Source organism: Neofelis nebulosa, chromosome 2 (assembly GCF_028018385.1).
Source record: "Neofelis nebulosa isolate mNeoNeb1 chromosome 2, mNeoNeb1.pri, whole genome shotgun sequence".
Taxonomy (NCBI): domain Eukaryota; kingdom Metazoa; phylum Chordata; class Mammalia; order Carnivora; family Felidae; genus Neofelis; species Neofelis nebulosa.
The window spans coordinates 107,457,336-107,484,283 of record NC_080783.1 but is presented as its reverse complement, the minus strand read 5'-3'; the positions used below and the strand labels follow the sequence as shown (position 1 = coordinate 107,484,283).

General features: G+C 40.0%; 1 long non-coding RNA gene across 1 annotated transcript in view; it reads left to right on the top strand.

Moving 5' to 3' along the window:
* The window catches only part of LOC131493107 (uncharacterized), a 40,819-nt gene extending 26,644 nt beyond the window's left edge, over nucleotides 1–14,175 (top strand). The window contains exons 2-3 of the long non-coding RNA XR_009252466.1: nucleotides 8,166–8,229; nucleotides 13,965–14,175. This is a non-coding gene — a long non-coding RNA (uncharacterized LOC131493107). The remainder of the gene's footprint in view (nucleotides 1–8,165; nucleotides 8,230–13,964) is intronic.
* Nucleotides 14,176–26,948: the final 12,773 nt, after the last annotated feature.

Here is a 26,948-nt window from a genome sequence, read left to right as displayed (position 1 = left end):
TAATAGCAGAAAGGGCTAAATGGATTTTTGATTAAATTTTCAAAATTCCTTTTCATGTGGATGAGGCAGAGAGATGTTTAGCCTAGTAGCTAAATCTTCTATACACATCAAAGTATTAAAAAATAAAGCCCCATTAATGCACTTTCTTCCATGATGATATGATGTGATTTAGTGTGTCAGAAGCAACCCATTGGCCCCAAATATCTCTATGCTAGATTGTGCACGTTGCTCAAAATTCCAACAGAGAATAATTCTTTCAAGTTTAGGTGATATATCTAGTTAAAATGCAAATACTCTGCCTGAGGAAATACATTATGCCCAAACTAGTTATTAACACATAAATATTAATTGGTTCGCAGATACTGTCTGGTGAGACACAGCTGAGAATAGTTGTGTAGGAGACAGAAAAGGAGAGATGGCTGGGAGAACAGGGTGCTAGTCCCTGGAGCAGACACAATGGGTAGTCTACATAGAGCAGAAGCCACCTTTGAGCCAAATAACAGCAAGAGGGGAGAGCAACTGAGACAGAGTGGGGACATATAAAGGGCAGTTTGGGCAGGATATACAAATAAACTTGTTTGTCTTCTGATTTTTTATGGGGCTGATCATGCCCTGGGTACGCCTTCTGGCTGTTGTACTTTAACACCTTCAAAGGAACTTTGGAAAAAAACCCGAACCCTTGATTTTGTTTCTATCTATAACCCAAATCTAATGATACCTTAGAATCACAGTCAGATGTGGCCAAGGTATCAGAGATAGAGAAGACTGCAGGGCCCATTTGCCTAGAGTGTTCTGAACTCTTCTGGCCATTAGGTCACACCTTAGGTGACCTCTTCCTCTTTGAAGAATCAGATTTAGTTCATCGGATGTGGGTCCTGGAAATCTATTTTTGACAAGTACCTTATATAATCCTCATAATTAGGCAAGTTTGGAAAACCCCACTCATTTAATGAATCAGAAACTTGAACCCTAGAAAGGGAACGAACTTGCTCAAAATGCCTTGTGATGAGAGTCTCGCTGAGTGACATATCTAAAAATCTCCATTCAAAGTGCAGTGTTCACTACACTAAGTCCTCCCCAGCTGTCCTTTGATTTATCTAGTTATAAAACTAGCCTGATGCTTTTTCCCTTTTCCTTCTGTGTGATTTCTCATGTATGCTACAACCCCAGATAAATCAGATGAGAAGGGTGGGGAGTGAAGATTAGATTGCTCTGGCATTAACCTTTTAATTAAATCAATTGCTTGTGCTTCTAATAAAGAGAGTGTTTAAATGGAAAACAGAAGAGAATTAGGATGACATATTAAATGCCCTCATTTGCGAGGAATACAGAAGACAAGAAGGGCCAGGAAGCCAGAATCCTTCCATTGGAACAGAGGAGTGTCCAGAGGTTCCGACGCTGTAGGGTCCCGTTGTTGTTACACAGGATAGTTTAAGTCCATAGATACTTCGGCAGTGGCTCCACTCAGCCGGGGGAGGAGGGATGAGACCGTCCCCAGAGAGTACCTATTAGCAGGTTGAAGCAGGCCCAGGAATGCAGGCTGTCTTATTATTAATGGCAAATGAACTGTGGATGATGCTGTCGGATGACCTCTCTCCATCCGGCCCACGTTCTTCACTCCACATCATTCCCCTTATGGTCTTGTTTTTGGAATTATGCTCAGGCTGGGTCTGAAGTCTGCTTCCCTGGTTCTAGAAATGGCTGGGGGCCAAAGTGCTTTTGTATTGAGAACTAATTGGGGGTGAGGAGAGGTAATGTGGTCAGCTCCTGGAGCTAGAGCAAAGGAAAATGTCTAGAGAGCCTATTTTTAACTGCATTGGCGCCTAAATTGGCTGCTCAGGGGGAGCTGCGCAGAGCGGTCAATAAGTCTATCCCTAATGTAGCACTCCCGAAACAAAAGTGGTGCTCACTACTGTGCACCTTATTATAGCAAGGGCGTGTTTCTCGCCGCCTTTTAGTTCATTTTCTGTACCTACCCGCAACTTCCTGTCTATGGACGACTCTGGAGCAGTAGAAAAAATAAACAACCTGAGGGTGGGAAGGTCTTGGGTTTCAATACCAAATCCACCTCCTTCGGGTATAGGATGTATCCCTTAAACTCCCTGAGTCTTAGTGCTTTCCCCTAGCAAGTGGAGATAATACTTTTTCTTCTTTGCTTTTTAAAATAGGAATCTATGTAAATTAATATGGCATTGTCCAGCAGATACAATTTTAGCTTGTACATCCTTGATGACATATCCCTGTCCTCAAGGGTCTCCCTTATTCATTACTATAACCCTAGGACTCACTATGAGATTTGGTATAGAAAAGAAACTTAATATATGTGTTTGAGTGAATGGATAAATGAAGAATTAAAAAATGGAACTCGAAATGCCGTTTAAAGTTAAAATGGATGAATACAAATTCCTCACAAATCTTTAATAGCCAATCTATTCTCACCTCCTTAATATGACCTTTTTAACTTTATCCCACAGTGATTACCTTATCCTCGCAATTTTGTGCGCAGTTAACGTCTCTTACATTTATTCAACCTTGAGTTTATTTTTTCACTTGGATTTTTTTCTTCCATTTCTTGGGCACAACCTGTGTGCCAAATCTTGTGTGATTTTCCTAGGGAGACTTCAGGTGAATAAAACGTAACCACGCTCTCAAAAAGCAGGAGCCCATGCAGATTTACACTAAAATAAATGATAATTAAATATAATGTCTTGCTTTTGATAGAAAAAGGCAAGAATGCTAGGGAAGCACTAGAAAAGCACGTAAGCTCCTACAGGGGACTCGGGACAGTTTTCAGAGCTGAATCCAATATTGTCATAATATCCCACATGTAGGATTTTCAAATACTTTCTATTTGAATATGTGGGGGGGGATGGGTGTGCACGCGTGTGCATGTGAGTACGTGTCTTTATGTATTGGAATTTGGGGAATGAGTTTTTCTTGTACTTTTGTATCAACTCAGTATATTGGGGGAGAGACAGAGATGCAACTCCAGGTGATGATTTCCTCAGCTGTTTAATGTATTTATAAAATGTGTTAAACTTGTCAGAAGTTTGACTCAGAAGGGGCGCCTGGGTGGCTCAGTCGGTTAAGCGCCGACTTCAGCTCAGGTCATGATCTCACGGTCCATGAGTTCAAGCCCCACGTCGGGCTCTGTGCTGACAGCTCAGAGCCTGGAGCCTGTTTCAGATTCTGTGTCTCCCTCTCTCTGACCCTCCCCCATTCATGCTCTGTCTCTCTCTGTCTCAAAAATAAATAAACGTTAAAAAAATTATAAAAAAGAAGTTTGACTCAGAAGCTAGAAAGGTTTTTAGTAAATCCTAAAAAATGTATTTTTCTAATAGCAACAATAACCAAGACCCTATAGAAGTTAGGAAACGTGTTTTGCTAGTGGGCTATTGATTTAATAAACATAACTGGTGATGGAACGGAGTGTGTCCACATTACCACATGGCTCTCCTGGGAGGCTGATAATTGTGGTGGACAACCCCAAGTACACGAATACCCCAAAAGCGGATAAGTTGATGTTGTGCATGGAGTTGCCCTTTCAGCCGTGCTGGGGGAATGGGGCCAGCTTGGCGGACACATTGTCAGATTCAACTGCACCTGCATCATGCCTTCCTAACAACTGCACAGAGTGCAGGCCTAAAATAATTTTTGATTGACTTGTATTTGATTTTGAGGTGGAACAGGATATTATGAGCGCCGAGCTCAAGCTCAGGCCAAACCAAACTCCATCAGCAAATTTCTTAATAAAAAAAGCAGGGCCCTTGCAGGATCTCTATGCTTCAGCCTTACATCCGGCAGTTGTAATTCAACCTCGGGGACATTTTCTTCCTGCGCGTTGATGTCAGAGTTTCTTGGAATGTAGTCTACTTCTTTTGGACAGTAGATATATCCCTGTGCTGAGGCTGCACATACCGTTTAAGTGCATTCAGAACTTAAATCAGGTGAAATTGAAAGGGATTGTAGAAAAACAACTATTTTTAACTGTTAACTTTCCTCCCTGAAATGACAGAGATGGTGGGCAAAACAGCTCTAAGCCTCATACATAGAAGGCCCCCAATAAATGTGGAATATTCTGAACTTTCTGTGCATATAATTAGCCAGACATTTTAGTTGGCAAAGTGTGTGGGTTCCAAAATCCAATTAGCAAGGAAATGTTCCCCTTCTTTTCCACCTCAAAATGCAATGAACACCCCAACCTACATGCTTTCTCTAAAATCACCCACAATTGTGTGTTTATTGGAAAGCTTGGGAGTAATCTGCTCAACACATTTGATATAGGAATAGCATGTGGAAAGTTCGGGTGGTCAAATGCATGAAGAACACACAAGGAATGGATGTTAGCATCTATTGTTGGCAAGAAGTTGGAAAAAATATCAGATAGATTGCTGAGCACATCATGAACAGCCTTGAGCACAGGGCAGAGGGGATTTATACTGTACCATTTATTGAGTTTCTGCTGTGACTCCAACATCATGTAAGGCATGCATCATGTGTGTATCATAGTCCAAAGCAACCCTGCAAAGCACACAATGTGTCCCCCTTTTTTCCGTTATGAAAGATGAAGCTCAGAGAGTATGAATAACTTTCCCTCATTCAGAAACCTCAGAAATGGAAGAAATTGGATTTCAATTCGGATTTAATGGAATCCATGTCTGTATTTTAACAAAATAATCCATTTTAGGTCCCCGAGCAGGAGGAAGATATACTGATGAGCAAAGCTGTGATGTTATACTTGTTTCTATTATTTTGCTACTTTTGCTTTTTCATATTCTGTTCTCTGTATGGTCTTTTCGCATCCCTCCTCCCCATGTTGTTCTGCTCCCAAAGAACTTACCTCCAGCTGCCTGTCACTGTCAATAAGCACATTTAACAATAACTAATGTCTTGAAAAGCAGCCCCCCCTTTCCAAAGAGGTTGGAATTTCAATGGGATGTGGCACAAACACCTTCATGATATATTATATAAAGTCTCAAAAGTGTATTTTCAACAAACATGATAAGTAAAATAAAGTTTCAGATGGGGTTAAGGCAGCAGCATTTTCTCCCCATTGGCTTGAGTCCAAATCCCATCCTTTTGGACACTTTTTAGTAACTGTTACCTAACTGAGGCCTATTAAAGGGATTGATATCCATTCATTGAACAGTTACTAGCACACAGCTCTGTGCCCGGAGTGGCTATGGCACTGAGCATGCAGAGAAGGAGCAGTTAGTCTACACCTCAAGGAAAACACCACCACATGGGAAAAACTGCCAAGCCAACAGGCGATTAGAGCATAAAGCAATGAATCCACTGATAACATACTGCTATGAAAGATGTGTGGACACACTGAGGGTGCCCTCTCGACCAGACTGGGAGACCAGCGGCTGCTTTCTGCTTCCTCCAAAAAAAGCAAGATTCAAATCTTTTCCACTAAGTGGAAAAAGTCATGGAATTTGCTAGGTATAAAAGTAAGGGATTTACAGAGGAAGAAGATACTGTCTCAACTCTGGTCGGCCCTCTCCATTGACTGTGGTACCCAATAAATGCTTAAATTGAATAAGATCATTCTTTTGACACAGAAACCAATTTGACAAATTTCTATATGGCGACGCTATCATCTTTGTTTAAATGATGCCCATGTCAAGGTGAGTCTGTCCCAGATTATATAGAGCTGTTCTGTCTGATGTGGCCCCATGTGGCTATTGGGCATTTAAAAGGTGTCTGATGTGACTACGACAATACATTTTTAATTGTATTAAAGTGTTCTGTAAGCGTAAAACTGTACATTGGATTTTGAAAACTTCGTCTGAAGAAGCATGTGCAAAATAGCTCGTTAAGTTTTGCCTAGTGATTACATGTTGAAAGATATATTGGACTAAATAAGATGTGGCATTAAACCAAGCAGGGGAAAGGTCACCCATGAAGAGGAACTAGGACATGCAAAGGAAGAGAAGCATGGGAGAGTATGGCTCAATACAGAAACCGTCCTACTCGGCTGGGGCTGTATTTACACGATACTGTCCCTTGGTTTGGTTAAGGAACAGACATTTATTTCTCACATTTCTGAAGGCTGGGAAGTCCAAGATCAAGGTGCTGGCTGTTTTGGCTCCTGGTGTGTGCCCTCCTCCTGCTTTGCAGATGGACACATTGCTGTAGTCTCATGTGGCTGACAGCAGAGAGAAAGGAAGCAAACACTCTTGTTTGGTTATCTCTTCTTAGGAGGGCAATAATCCCCTCACGATTACTCTTGTTACCTAATTGCCTCCATAGTGATTAAATGGGAAAGACCCCATTTCCAAATACCATCACATGAGGGATTAAGTTTCGAGATACGAATTTTGGGGGGAATTACAAACATTCAGTCCGTAGTAGGCAATTACAAATTGTATACTCTAGCTATTGGAACCTATGGAGGATGCATGTAATGAAGTTTGAAAATAATGATGAAAAATGAGGATGGACACATAGAGGGGATCTAGGACAAGGGTGACAGGGCTAGTTTGTGCTTTTTAAGGAGATTGGTGTCTATATCTATCTATATCTATATCTATATCTATATCTATCTATATATCTATCTATATATCTATATCTATACCTATACCTATATCTATATCTATATCTATATCTATATCTATATCTATATCTATCTATATATCTGTATCTATATCTATATCTATATCTATATCTATATCTATATCTATCTATACTCTGAACACTCTGGTTCTACCGGAGGATATAAAATAATTTAAAAAAATCAATAGGTAACATTTAAAAAAATTTTTTTAATGTTTATTACCTTTGAGACAGAGAGAGACAGAGTGTGAGCAAGGGAGGGGTAGAGAGAGAGGGAGACACAGAATCCAAAGTGGGCTGCAGGCTCTGAGCTGTCAGCACAGAGCCCAACGCAGGGCTCGAACTCACAAACTGTGAGATTATAACCTGAGCCAAAGTCAGCCGCCTAACCAACTGAGTCTCCCAGGTGCCCCTCAATGGGTAAAATTTTTTTATTTAAAGTTACAAGAAATGCAGATTTCAGTGATAGTGATCCACTGGGTAGTATTTAGAGTCTCTTTGAGAACATCTAAGAAATTGCAACTGCCAGGCAACTAATTACTTACTGAATATAGATTTTTTTCTCCCAAAGTAAGGATAATCACATGTACTTATAACTGTCCTCCTATCAGTAGATCTCTACTCGCTGGCAGAAAACATAACCAAGGAGTTAAGGTTATTGATCAGAGATGCTTTTATTTTTTTTTCAACGTTTTTTATTTATTTTTGGGACAGAGAGAGACAGAGCATGAACGGGGGAGGGGCAGAGAGAGAGGGAGACACAGAATCGGAAACAGGCTCCAGGCTCCGAGCCATCAGCCCAGAGCCTGACGCGGGGCTCGAACTCACGGACCGCGAGATCGTGACCTGGCTGAAGTCGGACGCTTAACCGACTGCGCCACCCAGGCGCTCCTCAGAGATGCTTTTAAAAGCAAGGATTTGAAATTATTTTGCAGTGATAGCAAGTGTCCACCAGGTGGCAAACAGCAGCGAATCCCTGTCCAACTGGGCCCACTCCCAGTTCTTCCTACCACCTCGTCAGCACAAAAGGTCTAAGGAAGCATGATTTCATACCTGGGAGCGTATCATGTTGTCATTTGACATGTGACTCATTACTTCAGAAGAAGACACTTGAAGGGGAAGAAAATAGGAGACCTTTATTTTCGCAAGGGGAAAGGAGGCAGCTTTACTTGGAGCTGTTTTTGAATTGAAATTTGAAGAGAATGTTTGTCATATGGTAAAGGAGATTGGAAAAGAGAAATGTGAATTTGCCATGAGAACTCGGAACAGTGATTTCTACAAGGGGACATTAGGGATCCACAACCTACTAGTGTCAACCTCGGCTTGTCTCCTCAAAGTTTCCTAAAGGAAAAATAAGACAAATTACAAAAACCAGAAACAGTCAACTTTATGAGAAGCTTGCACTTGTCTTATGGGCTGTAAGACATATACCAGGAAATGGCTGTGTGCCTCGGGCAAGACATCTGCCTTCTCTGGGGGTCAGTTTTCTCATCTAGAAAGTGAGGGTGTTGGATAAGCATTAGTATTAATAATTCTCATTAATGACTACTAATTAAGGGTGTGCACTAAATGATCTGTGACAGTATCTTAATTATTTTTCATAACAGCCCTGTGGACTGACAAGAGTTTAATCCCTGTGTTGGTTATAAGGAAACAGGAAACCAAAATCAGGTAATATGTTCAAGTCACAGGGCTGGTACGTGTTGGGAGTCAGGATTTGAATCCAAGTTTGGTCAACTCCAAGTCTGAGTTTCTATCACCACGCAGAACACCTTTATGGATGATCTCAAAGTGTCTATTTTCTGCAAGAAAAATAACAGAGGATTTGAAAGAGTATTTGGAAAGTGGTAAAATATCAGTTGTATAAATTGAAATAAAATGAGAAATAACTTATTTTGCTTTAAATAAATATATGATTTCCCTATTGATGCTGCAACAAACCACCATGGACAGTGGCTAAACACAACTCAAATTTATTACTTTGTAGTACTGATGTTCAGAAGTCTGAAACGGGTCTCGCTGGGCTAAAATCAAGGAGTAAGTGGGCGGTGCTCCTTCTGGAGTCTCCAGGGGAAAATCCATTTCCTTGCTTTTTCCAGCTTCCAGGGGTCACCTCATTCATTCCTTTGTGCTTGCACTTTACTTCATATTGAAGACCATAGCATCTTCTGAACTCTCTGACTCGGGCCCTCAGACCTCCCTCTTTCATTTACGAGAAAGGACCCTTGCCCTTACACTGGGCCCACCCTGGCAATTCAGGATAATCTCAAGATCCTTACCCTAATCACATCTGCAGAGTCCCTTCTACCATGAAAAGTCGCATATCCTTGATTAACATTGGGCAATGCACATATTTGATAGGCATTATTCAGCTTACCATAATAGCCAACACATATTGACTTCTTACTGTTTCAGGCCCTGTTCTAACCATTTGATACAGATTTAATTTTCTCTTTCCTACAGCTCAGTGAAATAGTTACTACCATTAGCCCCATTTTTAAAATGAAGAAGCTAAGGCTCACGGATTTTATAGAATAGTTTGGGATCGGAAGCTAGTAAGCAGTGTATTCTGTTTTCTCCAGCGCCTCCATTCTTATTACTTTATACATAAATAAGGTCTCTGCAGTGAGAGTAATGGGTGCTTTCACAGGTGTATTCAGTGCACCGATATTTTGATGATTAACATTGTCATTTTCAATTTACTTTAGGCGTTTGGGTCGGCTTGTAATCAGTTAAAGCTGCATTATAGCACTGGAAGATCGCTCCTTTGGCCACTTCCAGTGGGGTGATGTCTGTATACTGTGCTCTATAGAGACTCAGAAGTCCATACAAAGTGATAGAGCTACCAGCTAAAAAATAAATTTGTCAGTGATGAATATATTTTTTGCCTTTTTGTCTACACTGGCTATGGTTCTTAACCTAACCTTTTTTGTTATAAATGTTTACATTTCTGTACAACAAAATTGATCATCTGTTTAGGCTCTATAATTCCAGTCACATCCCCCACCCCGCACCCCCTGCCCCAACTCCTCTTCCTGACTGGTGGATTATGGAGACATGTGTTGTTTTTCTTCCAAATATTTGGAGATTTTCCATTTCTCCTCCTGCTATTAGTTTCCAGCTTAATTTTATTATAATCAGGTGGTATACTTGAAGTACGACTTTGAGTCTTTTAAATGTACTAAAGATATTTTATAACCCAGGATATGGTTTATCTTTGTGAAGGTTCCACGTACACTTGATAATAATTTGTGTTTCGCTGTTATATGGAGTGTTCTATGAATGTCAGATTCCAAATGGTTAATGGTGTTCTCTGGTTCTTATGTATCTTTTCTAGTAGTTTATATATTTGTATCTATCTATGAACCTATTTATCTATCTATCTATCTATCTATCTATAATATATAAATATATACAGTTAATGAGAGATGAATATTGGTGTTTGCAACTATACTTGCACACCTGTCCACTTTCCCTTTTTAGTTTTACGGATTCTTTTTCATGTATTTTGAGGCTCTGTTATTCCGTATCTAGGCATTTCGGATCTTACTGAACAGGCACTTTGTCATTATGTAATATATGTCTCTTTATCCCGAATTTTTCTCGTTCTGAAGTATGCTTTGTTTCGTACTAATGTAGGCACTCCACATCAAGAGCTGTGAGAGTCTGAGACTTTATTTTACTTGCAAGTTAACAGCCTGTCGCAGTTCCATGACTGTTGATGGAGGACACGGTATTGAGTCAGAGCCTGAGGGCAATTTATGCCTCACAGAAATAGCAGGATCCAGAGGATTAGATTCAGGTTCCCAAGGCCCCATTCCCACAGGGAAATGTGAGGGGAACCAGGGGACTCATGCATAAGTAGCAGGTTGGGTAAAGGTGAGGAAGTCTGAGTGGAGACACTCTCATTTCAAAATTGGAAGACATTAAAAAAAAAAGTTGAAAAAAAACACAAAAGACAGGAGTTCACCTTGCTGCCTCAGTTTGTTAACCATTCTATTTTGGCTCGGGTCATGATCTTGTGGTTTGTGAGTTCAAGACCCAAACAGGGCTCTTTGCTGTCAGGGCAAAGTCTGCTTGGGATCCTCTGTCCCCTTTCTCTCTGCCCCTCTCTCCTCCTTACACACTCTCTCTCTCCCTCTCAAAAATAAATAAACAAATTTTTTTAAAAAGTTTAAAATTGGCTACAATAAACCTGCCTTTTGGTTCAGAGTAAGGTACGGTGCTTACTTCCAAGACCATTGACTATTGAAAAAATCCTGAAAAAAATAGTTTGTAACAAAGGTCAGTCAGTGCCTAGATTGCAAGACACCCAGGGAAATTATCTCCCATCATTTCTATTTCCTTTTTATTAGTGTTTACATTGTGTATCATTTTCTAGCCTTTTACTCTCACATTGGTAATGGATTTCTTGGAAACAGGGTATAATTTCCTCATTTTATTTATCCACTAGGACATATTATTTGGTGTTTAGACCATTTATATTTAACACAACATTTGACATATTTAGATTTAAGTGGATGCTGTCATTATTTGCTTTTTCTTTGTTTCCTCTGTCTGTTTTTCTGTGGTTTCCATTTACATCGTATTTTGTATCTTTTTAAGTTTGTTTATTTTGAGAGAGAGAGAGAGAGAGAGAGAGAGAGAGAGAGAGAGAGAGAATCTGAGTGGGGGCGAAGTAGAGGGGTGTGGATAAAGAGAGGGAGAGGATCCCAAGCAGGCTCCGTGCTATCAGCACAGAGCCCAACACAGAGCTCCATCCCATGAACCATGAGATCATGACCTGAGCTGGAATCAAGAGTTGGACGATTAACCAACGGAGCCACCCAGGTGCCCTAATTTTGTATGATTTTAATAGTATTTGCTATGTCTTCTTAACCTATTAGGTGTTTGGCTTTCTCTCTGCTTACTTTTTAGCAGTTGCTCTCAAGATTATAATACACACACTTCATGTTTCACAGTCTACTTTGAATTCATAGTTTATTCCTTCAAGTGACGGGTAGATGGAATGTTAAAACCTTACCAGCACAGAGGTTTTTGTGCCCTCCGCTTTGTGTGCTGTAGTTGCCTTTCCTATTATGTCTACATAGCCAACAATATTGTAATTTTTGCTTTCAAGTGCCATATAAATTTTACAGAACGTAAGAGGAGAACCCTAGTTCTTTGTGCATGCAACCAACCATTTACATGTCTGTAGGTCTTCCATCAGTCTGGAAGGTCTAAGCTTCCATCTAGTACAATTTCCCTTCTCTTGAGCAATTTCCTTTAGCATTTCTTATAAGGCTGATTGGCTGCTGACCAACGTTATCACCCTTCTTTTATTGGAGAATTTCTTCATTACCCCTTTATTCCTTAATGATATTTTTCTGAGAGATCTAGAATCTGGATTCACAGCTCTTTCCTTTCACTACTTTAAAAATGTTGTTTTACCAGGTGCCTGAGTGGCTCAGTCAGTTGAGCGTCCAACTTTGGCTCAGGTCACGATCTCGTGGTTTGTGAGTTTGAGCCCTGTGTCGGGCTCTGTACTGACAGATTGGAGCCTGGGACCTGCTTCGGATTCTGTGTCCCCCTCTCTCTCTGCCCCTCCCCCTCTCATGCTCTGTCTCTCTAAACGTAAATAAACATTAATAAAAGTTTTTTTAAATGCTTTTTTACTATTTTTAGACCTTATTCGCTTTTTTTTGAGATATCCACAACCATTTGAATTATTTTTCCCCATAACTAATGCTTTATTTTTCTTTAGCTTTTTAAATATTTTTAAATCTTTTTTAAAAAGTATTCAGCTGATGTATATTTTTGAATTTGTCCTGCTTGGGATTCACTGACATTTTTGCACCTTTTAATTTATATATACGGGGCACCTGGGTGGCTCAGTTGGTTAAGCATCGACTTTGGCTCAGGTCCTGATCTCAGAGTTTGTGAGTTTGAGCCCTGCATCAGGCTCTGTGCTGACAGCTCAGAGCCTGGAGCCTGCTTCAGATTCTGTGTCTCCCTCTCTCTCTGCTCCTCCCCTGCTCATGCTGTGTCTCTCTCTGTCTCAAAAATAAATAAAAAAACAGTAAACAAAATTAATTTATATATTTGTCATCTTGTTTCAGACATTATTGTTTTAATTTTTTTTCCACAAGCCTGCTTTCCTGCTTTTGTCCCCTGTTTCTGGGACTCTGATGGCATAAACCCTAGATCTTTGGTTTTATCTCACAGGTCCCTGAGGCTCTGTTAATTTTTTCATTCTCCTCCCCCCACCACTTTTATTAATATTTTTAAATTTCTGTTGATGTATCCTTAAATTAGTAAATTATTTCTTCTGGTATCTCCATCCGCTACTGAGTCTATCCAATACTTTTTTTAATTTTTGTGTTATTATGTTTTTTATTTGTAAATTTTCTATTTTATTTCTTTTTCTATTTTCTACCTTTTATTCTGAGATCCTAGATCTTTTCAGTTGTTTCAAAAGCACTCAACCTTACTTCTTAGATCATGTTAACAATGGCTGCTTCAAAGTCTTTTCCTGACAATTCCAACATCTATGTCACCTCAGAGTCAACATTAGTTATGTATTATTTTTTTTCCTTTTGCAAGAATCCAGATTTCCTGTACTGTCATATGTTGAGAAGTTAAGGATCACATCACATCTGTGTGTTTTGGATACTATGTTATGGGTCTCAGAGTCCTAACGATAATGTTGATCTTTATTTATTTTTTTTTTTTAAGTTTATCCATTTATTTTGAGAGAAAGAGAGATGGCGTGAGCAGGAGAGGGGCAGAAACAGGAGAGAGAGAGAGAGAGAGAGAGAGAGAGAGAGAGAGAGAGAGAGAATATCTCAAGCAGGCTCTGCACTGGCAGCACGGAGCCTCACAAGGGGCTCGAACTCATGAAACTGAGATCACGACCTGAGCCGAAACCATGAGTCAGACACTTAACTGACTGAGCCAACCAGGCACCCTGATCTTTATGCTTTAGTAGACAACTGACCACATTATGTTCAGCAGCTTACGTACCTGAGGACTCTATTGCCAATGTCAGGTCAGTTTTCAGAACCTGAAAATAAAAGTAATTTAAATAAAAGTAATTTTATTTAGGTCTTTTCCATATGACCGCTCGATGGCCAGTCCAGGACCTGAGTAATGGTCAGTGCTTTAGTTCAGTTTCCAAACTATTTGGTGTGTTGGATAGATTGAGGCATGCCCAGATTTAGGAGGAGTTCAGGACTTCATACACAACTATAAGGGGTCATCTTCTTGAGTTGTCTCTGATTTCCTTGAAACTTCCTTGCACCAGGGGATCTGTGTTCTGACCTTCTGAAAGCAAAACCTGGACATAATCTTCTTATTCTGTCATGAACTTTCTGTGGCTATGGCTGTCTCTAGACAGACCACCAATAACTTTTCTCTTGGAATTGTAGGTGTCTTTCTGGTTACTTCTGCTTGCGTGCCACTGTGCGATTGCCCAGGGACCAGCTCGGGAGAGAACAACAGTGAAAAGTTAGTGGGCTTTCTCTTATTTTATCTGCCCTATAAATGCTCCCTGTCCCACGTCTTGCACAGAGAGATTCTTCTGAGGTTCTTTCTGGCCACATACAGACTCTAAGTAGCATGTGGTCTTTGATTCCAGGCTAGGAAAAAGCTAAAGGAAATAAAAAGGGAAACTTAATATTAGTTCAATAATTGCTCAAAAAATCATTTTTCTTTTACCATAATCTTTCATCTATTATTTATTTATAAATAATAAGGAATAAACAATTCCTCAGATTGTTTCTTGATACGTTCAGTTCAGAATTTTGGTTGCATTTAGTGAGAGACACATTGACGTCTCACTCACTCAGCTTTACCAGAATTAGAATCTCTTAGTTTACTATTAACTATTTTTAAATTATAACTGATATGAGCTTCAGTATAGCTTAAAAATCCTGCACAGAAAAGAAGGGAATATCCATGGCATTATATGCATTCCTTTGTTGTTGTTGTTGTTGTTGTTTTCTGTTAGTTATGACATTTTAAATCACCAAAATCGGAAATCAAAATTTGGCTTGATAATTTGGGCAAGCCCTTTTTGTTGCTGCGGTCCAAAAATGAGGATCTAGAACATCAATATCCAACTAACTCAGAGTATTAAAACCAGCTCACAATAGTCAAATTCATGGAAGACTTAATTTTTCCATTAAGCCACAGGGGGCAGCAAGAAATAGCAAAAGACCACTGGCAGAAAAGAAGACACCAATTTGGTTACTTAATAAGCTGTAAAGCCTTGGGTAAGTTATTTAACCTATATTGGCCTTCATAACTGAATCTGTAAACCAGGCTATAAGAAAATTCTAGCTAGATTTGCACTTGATGCATGGAGAAAACACAAATGGAAAGTGCCCAGTAAAGGGAGGCACTCCAAAAAGCAAATTAATGACATAGGATACAAGATACCTAAAAAAAAAAAAAAAAAAAAAGAAACCTTATTAACCACAAAGACCACAAAATTAAATATGACATCAGAAAAAAGGCACATTATGTAAGTTTAGGGATAGTGATAGCTATCTTGAGAGGTTGTAAAAGGACTTAGAGATAATGTAGGTACATGCTCAGGAAGAATGATAACAGTGGCTCTTAATACATGTCTAACGCTTTCCATATTTCGAACACAGTTCTTGGCCCTTTACACATGTTATCTCATTTAATCAATTGCTTCTGAAATAGGTGCTATTATTCTCTGTATCCAACAGATGATAAAACTGAGGTAGAACAAGTTCATACAGCTAGAAAGTGAATGTTAAGAGTCTAACCAAGGAGCTCCCATTCTATTAACCACCGTACCATGCTACTGACTTCGATAATTATAACTCACATCCTCATTATTGTTATTACATGACTGTTATTCCTATCATTTCTGTTCTGTATTTCTGTATTCCTGTAATTTCTAACGTCTCCCTTTGGAATAATAGCATTCACTCTTCCATGTTTTGTTTTGTTTTTTTGTTTGTTCTGTTTTGTTTTTTGTTTTGTTTTAATTTAGAGCCATGCTTGAGTAACTAAATGACTCATTACAAGACTTATATGTGTCGAAACACTCTTTAGCTCTCAATTATCCTGAGGTAAGGACGGCATTCTGCCACCTTTTAGAGAATCTTTAAGAACAACAGAGTTGGCAGAAATCACATCTTTGAGAAGGACACAAATTTTGTTTTCATAAAATGTAGCTGATGCCAACTTTCCTAGGGAATCATGTGATAAAGCCAGATCATCAAATAATAATGTATTTGTGAAGCCATTGTGTAATGGGAAGGGAGATGAAGTTATAATTGATAATGTCACATAACTCTAGGTAAGGAATAAAATAGTTCCCCAACATATGCAAAAATATTTATAGCAACACTAACCATAGTAGCTGAGAGAGAGAGAGAGAGAGAGGGAGGGAGATCAGCTCAAATGTCTGTTAAAAGTAAACTGGATTAATACATTGTCTATGGAGCAAACTGTTACAGTGAAAGTAAATGAACTACAGTCACACTTTACAATATGCATGAATCTCAAGAAAGTAATTTTGAATAAAAGATATACCGTATGCTTTTATTTAAAATTTTTAAGTTCCAAAGCAGGCAAAATTGCCTGTTACTTTGGAGGGAAGATAGAAACCTGGGAGAGGCGGGCTGAGGGGACTTTTCAGGTACTGTTGATGTTCTCGATCTCAGTGCCGATTGGTTGAGTGTGAGCATGTTGTGTGATTGCCCAGCTGTACCTTATGATTTGTGTGTGTCATTGTGTGTATGTACTACTTCGTACAAGGTTGCATTTGTAAAAATGGAATGAAACGAGCATGAGGAATTCTGGGAAATTGGGTTCCCTCTCTGGGATCTCTTTTTTATATCTGCAGAATAAAGAAGCACAGACACACACGATCTCGATGTTCCGCTCCATTTGTGATATTCTATGATTTCTTTGTGTTCAATTTTAAACCTTGGGTTCTCAGTTAACAAAGGATCAAGACTTACATATGCCTCAGAAGAGCACAGGGAGTTTAGTCCTCGCTTCTCCTCTCTGCTGAGTCCACACCCCTCCTTTTCCTTCAACTCCACATTCAGTGCATCAGATATCCTGTTGATTCTGTCTTTACAGTAGATCCAGATGCCAGTCACTTTGTAGCATGCCCACACGTCTATGCCTCTTGTTCTGAGCCACAACCAGCACTATCACGAAAGCTTCTTGGTTGGAATCAGTTGCCCTTTAACATAGCAGTCAGAAGCTTTTATAGCAGAAGTTAGATAGGCTTCAAACTTTGTCGAGTAAGAAAATTCTCAATAATCTGAATGTTTTCAGAAATCTGTGTGTTTATAGTAAGTAAACAATGGCATTGTAACACACTCTTGCTAATCTGAGTGTCTACCATTAAAAGGGCTTTTTGTCTGTGGTATTATATTTCTTTTTAAGTTTATTTATTTTGAGACAGAGAAAGAAAGCACAGGTAGTGGAGGGGCAGAGAGAGAGAGAGAGAGGGAGAGAGACTCCCAAGCAGTCTCTGAACTGTCACTGCAGAGCCCACAAAGTTGGATGTGGGGCTCGAGCTCATGAGCTATGGGATCATGACCTGAGCTGAAGTCAAATGCTTAACTGACTGAGCCACCCAGGTGCTCCCATAGTATCTTTCTGCTCCTTCCTTCTTCCCTTCTTTCTTCCCTCCCTCCTTCCTACCTCCTTCCCTGTCCTCCTTTCCTCCCCCCTCCCTCCCTCCCTTCCTTCCTACCTCCCTCCCTCTCACTACCAAAATACAGAACTTGAAGCTCCATGGTACAACACTTATTTTCAGCAATGCAAACAGCCAACGATAAACTTTTGTCAAGGTGGTCACAAGGATGGAAGGTAGAGGGGAGTAGAAAAAAAGTTGAAGTGGATATATTTCCCAACGTCCTTTTTCCTCAAAAGAAAAAGAAAAAAAGAAAGATTTGCAAGCTGCTTTTCTTTCTCATTGTGTTTGACTCTGTGTTGGCAAGAAAACAACCCCTTGGGATGTCTGAAGGGCCTACTGGATACGGATCCTCTTGGGCTGGTGGATGTGACTAAGACGCATCTCTCTTTTCAAAGTGAGTGATTCGAGTGATACTTTTAAGGTTTTCATTTTTTTCTTTTAATTTATTTTTAGATCACCTGGAGACACAGTTGGTAAACAATGAATGCAGTTTGGGGCAGACACACTTAGGTTCAAAGTTTATGCCTCTCCTCCTCTAACCGTGCTGCCCTGTATGTGTGTTAGACTAAAAAATGGTTACCAATAATCAGCGTATTGACAGAGAATGCTTCAGCTGGCACTTGTATTCTTAGCAGGCTTTCATTGTTATGAGGATTTCCCATGAACATCAGAGTGTGAAAGACAGTGTGTCTCTTCTGAGCCCTGAACCTGATTTTGGTGGGCTACCGATCTCTGGTGTGGGCAGACAAGTAAGGCAAATCAACGGCAAAGTGCATAAAACCATCATTAATTTTAATTTACTTGTAACACAGAGGTCCTTATGGGTATCCTGGTACTTTGACATCTAAGTAGAATCAGACGGACCAATCCCAAGCCAGAAAAAGTCTAAATTCTCCGTAATTTCTTAGAAGTCCAGCTGGTATCATATCACAGACTCCTGGGCCTCAAATTCCCCCACTTCCTCCTAATGTAATCTCTTTATGTCTCGCTGTCTTGTACATGCTGCTTCTTCCTGCGCTGCCTCACTCCAGGCAGGTACTCCCCCTCTCCATATATTATAAAAGATAAAATGACAGGACATAAAAGACAAACGCAACAAAAATAAAGTGTGGCACCCGTGTGTGCTGTAGACTTTATTGGGCTCGAGGTGAGGCAGTGTGGAGGAGGGGACAGATATCTCCACAGCTGTGTAAAACTCTCCAAATTCAATGTCAAGCTGCCTCTGATTTAAAATGTCCTGTGGGGGGCCGCCTGGGTGGCTCAGGGGGTTAAGCGTCTGAGTCTTGAGTTTGGCTAAGGTCATGATCTTGCAGTCATGAGTTCAAGCCCCACCGGGGCTGTGCACTGACAGTGTGGAGCCTGCCTGGGATTCTCTCTCTCTCTCTCTCTCTCTCTCTCTCTCTCTCTCTCTCCCTCCCAAAATAAGTAAACATTAAAAAATATCTTTAAAAAGGTAAAAAAATAAAATCTCCTCTGGTCAACCTTCCACTTGCCTTTTCCTACTTGCTTCTTTCTGTAGGGAAGCTGGCTTCCAAATGCCTACTTTTCCTACCTTTGCACACAAGCTTCTCTCTCAGTGTCCCCCCAGCCTCTTTCCCTCACTCACTGAGCACCCAGTCTGCCAATGTGCTGAAGCAGAGCCCTTGAACTTTTCCCATGCTTACTTGCTTCCTGCCAACATTCACACCCTCCGGCTTCCCCTTTCCTCCCCAAAGCTTATCAAGGTATTTTCCCAAACAAAACCATTTCCTTTTCTAAGAAGTTATATTTCCTGCAGGCAAGAGGATGTTTCAAAATTTCCTCCACACATATTTATGCTCTGTTGTCTCTGGCAGAATCCACGGACTTAAAGAAAGAAAACAATAAAATAAAGAAGTTCCCCTCTTAACTCTAGAGAACAAACTCGTGGGTACCAGAGGGGAGGTGGGTGGGGGGTGGGGGAAATAGGCGACGGGGATTAAAGAGTAACTTATCGTGATGAAAAAAATAATAACAAGGGGCATCTGAGTGGTTCAGTCAGTCAAGCGCTTGACTTCGTTTCGTGGTTGGTGAGTTCAAGCCCCACATCGGGCTCTCTTCTGTCAGCACAGAGACCACTTGAGATCCTCTGTCCCTGTTTCTCTCTTCCCCTCCCCTGCTCACTATCTTTCTCAAAAAATAATAAATAAACATACAAATAATAATAAAATAAAATGTAAAAAATAAAAAGCGCTGTCTGATCTGTGGAATTAGGGGGCTAGCAGGGCTGCATGAGGGCTCTCCCTCCCAGTGAGATCCAGTGGTCATCTTAGAGAATCTCTGTTCTCTCCTAATCCAAGGGATGATATGAAATCCTCAGTGTAGGACCTGGCAAAGATGATGGTGGGCCATGTTGAGGGACTGGAACCTCACCATACCTTTAGTGGTCTATACCATCAACACCAGAGACTGCAGAACCTTGCCTCCTCTGTCTTTCTCTTCCCCAAACAGGATTATGGAGCTACCTTTGTCATGGACTTTGTCCCCAGATTCAAGGCTCCCAGCTGTCAAGTAACCATGAAGTACTGTTTCCACAGGTGAATTCATTGCCAAGACTTTCTGGGACTTGGGCTTCTAGTGTTCTGATCCACACCCCATCCTTCCTCTCCCAGCAAAGGCTCTGGAGGAGTTAAGTACATTGGAGCAGTGTGAGAGTCAGAGAGGTTTAAGTTCGGATTGGGGGAAAGAGAACCAGAATTCTGGTTTTCTGATGGTGTTGGGTTTTTACTGGAATTACTAACTGAGAGTTACTATTCATATTCCAGCTCGGCTAATGTGCCACCCTAGATAAGTCATTTAACTTCTTCATGCCTTCTGTTGTTGATAGTATTTGTCTCTAAAGGATCACGTAGCAAGTACTCAGGAAAGTATACTTCTTAATAATATTAGTTGGCAAATTCTCATACTCATTTGCAAGTATTTGTTACACGGTGGATACGGAGAAACACTACACCACATCTAGAAAGACAAAACAGACAAGTTTCCTATTTTCAAAGGGCTTTCGTTCTAGGGAGGAAAAGAGATATCACAATTATTATGTAATTACAATTCTTTTTTTTAAAGTTTATTTATTTATTTATTTTGAGGAAGACAGAGACAGCAAGAGTGGGGGAGGCACAGAGACAGAAGGAGATGGAGAATCCTAAGCAGGCTTCACACAGCCAGCACGGAGCCCAGTGCAGGGCTTGAACTCATAAAACCGTGAGATCATGACCTGAGCCAAAACCAAGGGTTGCTTGACTGACTGACACAGGTGCCCCAATTACAATTCTTATCAATTAATTTATGGAAGAGGAAAGCGAGAGAGAGAGAGAGAGAGAGAGAGAGAGTTCAGTGGAAACATATACTAGAAAGACTTACCTTACACTGGAAGGAGAGAGGTAGTCTCTCTCTAAGGAGAGGACATTGAATCTGAGACCTCAAAGATCAGGGAGATGCAGCCTGATGCAAAGATCAGGGAGAAGCCACGTGGTGATTAGGCAAATGGCAGAGTAGGGTGTGTTTTTAAGCAGAGAAAGGCACGGGGGCAAAGGTCCATGGCAGGGGAGGAGTTGGACTTGGACAGCCAAGGAAGAATGATGGCGATAGTCTGTGCTGTGACAGAGGAGAGTCTGAATCTAGAGGCAAGACTTATCATGGGGGAGGGGTTTTGGGGTCACCTTAGACCTTGTGAACATGGTTCTAGGAGCCACTGGGAAGTCACTGAAAAGTTCCCACTACTCCTTTTCTAAAAAAATAAATATTTTGGTACATTTATCTCCCTAAATCTGGTCACCAAGATGTTGAGAGAACCTGAAGTGTAGGGCACACTTAAAGACATTGGATTAGGGGCGCCTTGGGAGTTCAGGCAGTTAAGTGTCCAGCTTTGGCTCAAGTCACAGTCTCATGGTTCATGAGTTCAAGCCCCGCATCAGGCTCTGTGCTGACAGCTCGGAGCCTGGAGCCTGCTTCAGATTCTGTGTCTCCCTCTCTCTCTGCCCTTCCCATCCTTGTTCTCTCTCTCTCTCTCTCTCTCTCTCTCTCTCTCAATCTCTCAAAAATAAATGAATAATCATTAACAATTTTTTTTAATTAAGACATTGTGTTAGTTTAACCCTAAGGAGTGCTCAAAAGTACATGAAAGATTTGCATTCCTGCCATATGTAAGAAGGAGTTCGAACATGCTGGGAGGCCTATTGTGTCCCTCACTTCGCCCTGACCCATATCCATTCTCCTTCTTTCCAGAATGTACCCTGATTTTTGTTCAGGGAATTCACTCTTTCCTAATTAGCAACCACGTGATTTAGGTGGGATTCACTGGAGACAGTTCTAGGAGGAGAATGTATGAATCTCCAATAGTGTGCACATCCCACATTGCTCTGGTAGCATGGTTAGATTAAGGAAATGAAGCTAATTAAACCAATAAGAAATTGACTGGAGGTTTGAGGAATGGAAAATATTGCCTTTTCCGTGAGATTTAACAGCATTCACTTTCCTTTTTTAGACCTATTTAATTTGAGATTTCTTGCTTCCTTTTTTCCTTCCTCTCTCTCTCCCTCCCTCTGCCTTACCCCCCCTTCTCTTTCCTCCTCTCTTTTCTTCTCTTTCTCTCCCTCTGTTTCTCCTTCTCTCTTTTATTTTGGCCAATAGTGATGATAAAGTCCCTAATTGATATGGGTCCTCACAAGTAAAGCTAGGATCAGTGAGTGGAAGCTATAGAGAGACCAATATGGTCTATATCAGATGGAGAGAGAGAGAGAGAGAGAAATAGAGAGAGAGCTTTAAGTTCCTATACACCAAATTTGCTTGTAGCTTTGCAAGTACTGATTTAAATTTTCATATGTTTAATTATGCTGTTTGTTCTGCTCAGAACAGTCTTTTTTCCCCCAATCATATCTGATTGGTTCCTATTCTTTTCTTGAGACAGCTTCTGGAAGCCTTCCCCAAGCCCTCACATTTCTGAGCTGGGCTGAGAGCCCCTTCACACACAGATCGGACTTACTCACCTTTGTATCTCCTTCACCCAGCTGAATGCCTGACACACAGTCTTCACTCTGTCAAGGTGCAGAAATGCAATCTCCTTGTCTCAAGACAGAATGATCTTTGCAGTGATGCTGAAGGTGTTCAAACATACGTTACACGAGTGCTGTACTTTTTATTACAGCCCAAGATGAGATAAATAGAGAAAGAAAAAGTGTTTAGACATTTTACAGAAATTGAAATTAACAAGCTATCCAGGTTGTCTTATATTGTGCACAAGGGTCCATCTGCGAGGATTGAAATTTTTCTTAAACAGTGGGGGTTCTTCACCACATCTAGTTTGCTAGTTGGTTTGGGATGATGTGATTGAGTAATTTCAAACATCATTTGAGGAGTCCAATGACATGACTTGTTGAGTCTTGGTTTATTGTGAAAGGACAAAAGAAAAATAGAAAAGCTTATTGTTCACATTTAAAATGTTATGACATATACATGTTTTCCATCATGTCCTCACGCCTGTCCTTTCATTTGTCCCCTTCTTGCCAAATGGAATTCATGTTGCCTGAGTCTGCTGTCCCAGGGAGACCACCCATTGGGATTTAAGTAGCATACCATTGCAGGGTCGATGTCTACCCCAGGGGGTGGCTCTTTATACTTCAGTGATGGGGCAGTGGGAGATGTGTGGGTGAAGCTGGAGTCCCTGTCCTAGCTATCTCCCAAAGTGAATGCCTGTTCTGTCACTGTGGGGGCCAGGACCTAGAAGTAGCTCTTAGTTGAGAAGTATGGGCAAAGCAGAGGAGCTATTTCTAAATAGAAATATTTTCCTCCTGAAGTCTTGGCTTCTAGTCTACTTCTGCCTTATTCCCTTTAACAAATGTTGAATATTTGTCACATATTTTCCACTTGGCTCTTGAGCATTGGGAATAAACTATTTTATATCTTAGGGGCTGTGAAGTAGTTGTGAGTGTGTGCGTGCGTGTGTACTTAATCCAAGATTGGTGCAGTCCTAATGGAGAGAGGAAAAAAAATCCACCGTAGGTACTTATCCTGGTATTAAACTCACTGCATTAAGTACACCATGCACTTCTTCCTCTTTTTATTAAAACTCGCAGAGCCCTAATGAGCTACGGTCTCACCTCTGCGCAAGGATCAAGGTTCTAATGACAGCACTGAGTTTTATAAAAATGCTTTAAAACAGCAGTTGTGAAAACATCTTCAAAGCGAACTGCCTAACGGAGCCTGCATTCCCATTTCAAGGAAAAGTCAGTCACCCTCCCTGGCAGGCATGAGAAATTCTGGGTAAAAGGTGGAAACTCTTTCTTTGCTTCTCTGTGAAATGCTTCCGTGGAGAACTCCTGCAGATTCATGAATACATTGTTCATCCCCTGGAGAAGACCTAAACTTTTCATGTTTTTAATAGCGCTTGCACAGGCTTTCAATCTGGGCAAGCTAGTGTTGGAATTCTGTCTCCAACACTGAGTAGTTCTTGGATTTTTGTTAATTAATTTCACCTTCTTGAGCTAGTCTTTTCCAATCTGCAGGTCACAACCCATTAGTGTTTGTAAAAGTCATTCAATACTCGCAACATATGCAAATAGGAGAGAAACTATCAGCGTCAACCACATGCCTTAGGAATGAAACTTTTTATTTCTACACAATACGACATATTCCTTTGTGTCTCTGAGTTTCTGAAGTTATTTTTAAAACAATGCCCTGAGCCTCAGTGGTACTGTCTCCACCATTTTAACTGTTCAAGATCCATCGAAAATCAGAGTTGACTGTATCCCCTTCTTTCTGCTAAGGCAGGAGCTAAGTCCTTTCTTCAGTATTTGGTTCTTTGTTTAGGGAAATGCTCTAAGAGGCTGTGTAGTGACTGGAAGGTGAAAATTCATTAGCATAAGATCTGGTAGAGACACTGAAAGCGAGATGGGGCTCAGTGTTTCCACATCAGAGATGGATACAGGGCTTGGGAAGGGTCAGAGGTAGTGAAAGACTGGCAGCTGGATTGAGGAGAGACAGGGAGGAGGAGACCCTGATGAATAGCAGGGCTGTGCATACGGAAGCAACTAGGAAGGGATTCTGAAGGGAAAGAATGGCCAAAAGATTTTTCTAGAACACTGATGTCTAAGCTTTAGTTTTCTATATTGTTTATTTTATGAGCTGTGTACACAGTGCCAAAAAAAAAAAAAGAAAGAAAGAAAGAAAGAAACTAAATATAATCCAGTGACATTAAAACAAGATAGTTTTTGGATTGTGCCATAATGTAGTGACTCTTTATTTTCATCATGTTTTCTGTCCAAGTATAGAATACTTATACTATTCTGTACATGTCTTATGTAGCGATATGTTATGAGTCTTATGTAGTGATATGTTATGAACTGAACTGTGTCCCCTCTAAAATATATGTATTGAAGGCCTACCCCCCAGTGTGACTGCATTTGGAGATAGCACCTGTAAGTAGTAAGTGAGGTTGAATGAGGTCATTACAGTGGGGCCCTCATCAATGGGAGGGGTTTCCTTATGAGAAGAGGAAGAGATCTCAGCAATGTTCTTGCACAGAGAAAATGCCATATGAGGATACAATAACAAGACAGCTATCTGCAAGCAAGGGAAGGAGGGCTCAGGAGACACCAAACCTGACAAGGCCTTGATCTTAGACTTACAGGCTTCAGAACTATGAGAAAATAAATGCATTTTGTTTAAGTTGCCCAGTCTGTGGTATTTTGTTATGGTGGCCCAAGGAGGCTAATGCATGTTATTTGCAAGTGATTATACAAAAGGGTCAGTAACTATGTTTGCATTTAAAAGCATTATCATTAGGAAGTAAAACAAAAGAAAGATGAAAAAAATGTAAGATAGAGAATTAGAGCAAAAAGGTCCCTGGTGGATTGTAACTATTCACTCTTATCCCAAATCTCCAGAAATATTTGATGGTATGCTGAATTTTTGCTGGTATGTCTACAGTGGGACACTCCTTAAAACTGTTAAAAGACAGAATGGAAACTTGAAGCTACCAGGCAATTAATACCTGGTTTACATTCAGATAATATATAATGAGACTTATGTATAAATATATGTAAATGTAAATGACCAAGAAAAAAATGAGACTGACATTCTCATGTGAATGAAGATTAGACAAATGTATCGATTATTTTAATATCCTTGAATATCTGTAGACCAACTGTTGACAAAGTAATTTATAGTGCCCCTTAGTGGGATGTAGCTAAAAGGTCACAGACTAATTAGAATATCAGAGTTTGATGTCAGAGTAATTCCACTTCATACTGTAGAGACTTGACCTGTTACATGTCCAAATTTGTATTTAAAACAATAAAAAAAGGCATCCTGTGTTAGTAGTTTACCGCATAGTTTTCAAAGTAACTAGCACAAAATGATCCTCAATAAAGATCAAATTCTAAAAGAGAGAAAGAAAAGAAGGAGGAAAGAAAGGAATAAAAGAAAGAAAGAAAGAAAGAAAGAAAGAAAGAAAGAAAGAAAGAAAGGAAGAAAGATGGAAAGAAAGAAGAGAAAGAAAGAAAGAAAGAAAGATGGAAAGAAAGAAGAGAAAGAAAGAAAGAAAGAAAGAAAGAAAGAAAGAAAGAAAGAAAGAAAAAAAGAAAGAACCTACTGAAATTTTCAGTTTGCTTCTAGACATTGAGATAATATATACGCTGCTTTGCAATAGGTTTGTGTGTATACATACATGTGCACACAAGTATGCTTGTGTATGCATGTGTGTTTGATGCCTAGTTTTGGAGTCAGTAGGGTTCTTCACCAGTATTGTAGTTATTACCATGGTTCATTTGTATAATCCACTGCTCTGAAGTTGAGTATGCCATATGGCTTGATTTGGCCAATGAAATGTGAGGTGACGTGACATCCATCACTTCTGGGTGACATTAAAATATTTATCACACTTTCTTCTCATTTTCGTGGCTACCATTTCAAGATAGTGGAGGCCTTGAATGAGTCTGTTGTGGACCAGATATATTTTTATATGCCTTGAAACAATCCATTGACATTTGGAGATGAGCTGTTATTAAAGCGTAACTTAATCCATCCTGATTGACACAGATGGTGATATGGGTAAGAGGATACACTGTAATGTCTGACCACCTGAGTTATAATTCTGATTTGCCAGCAAGAACTATGTGATATTGGGCAAGTTATTTGACCTATATGTGCTAAGACCTTCTCAACTGAGAAATGAAGTTCATGTTATTATCTACCTCTTGGAGTTGTTGGGTTGTTGTGAAGACCACCTGTGTTAATATATGTGAAATACTTAAAGCAATGCCTAGTAACTAGGGTGCATCTAATATGTATTCAGATATTTTATAATAATAATTATCACCATGCCAAACGTAGATTTAAATGAAATCAATTTGCCTTCAAGGTAGAAAAACAATTTTTTTATTAAGGTTTTGCAAAACACTTTTTTTAATTTCCCCAAAGGAATTTACTTGGCACGTTAATATATTTTTAAATATGTACAGTACATAAGGTATGTTTATATGTTACATTTTATTTTTTGCAGCCATCTTTGGAGGATGATCATTGTGTTTTTATTTTGTTGGTTGACAAAAGTGATGTTCATTCAGCATGAAACACATAACCAGTTTTTTTTTTTTTAATATTTTTTTTAACGTTTATTTATTTTTGAGACAGAGAGAGACAGAGCATGAACGGGGGAGGGTCAGAGAGAGGGAGACACAGAATCTGAAACAGGCTCCAGGCTCTG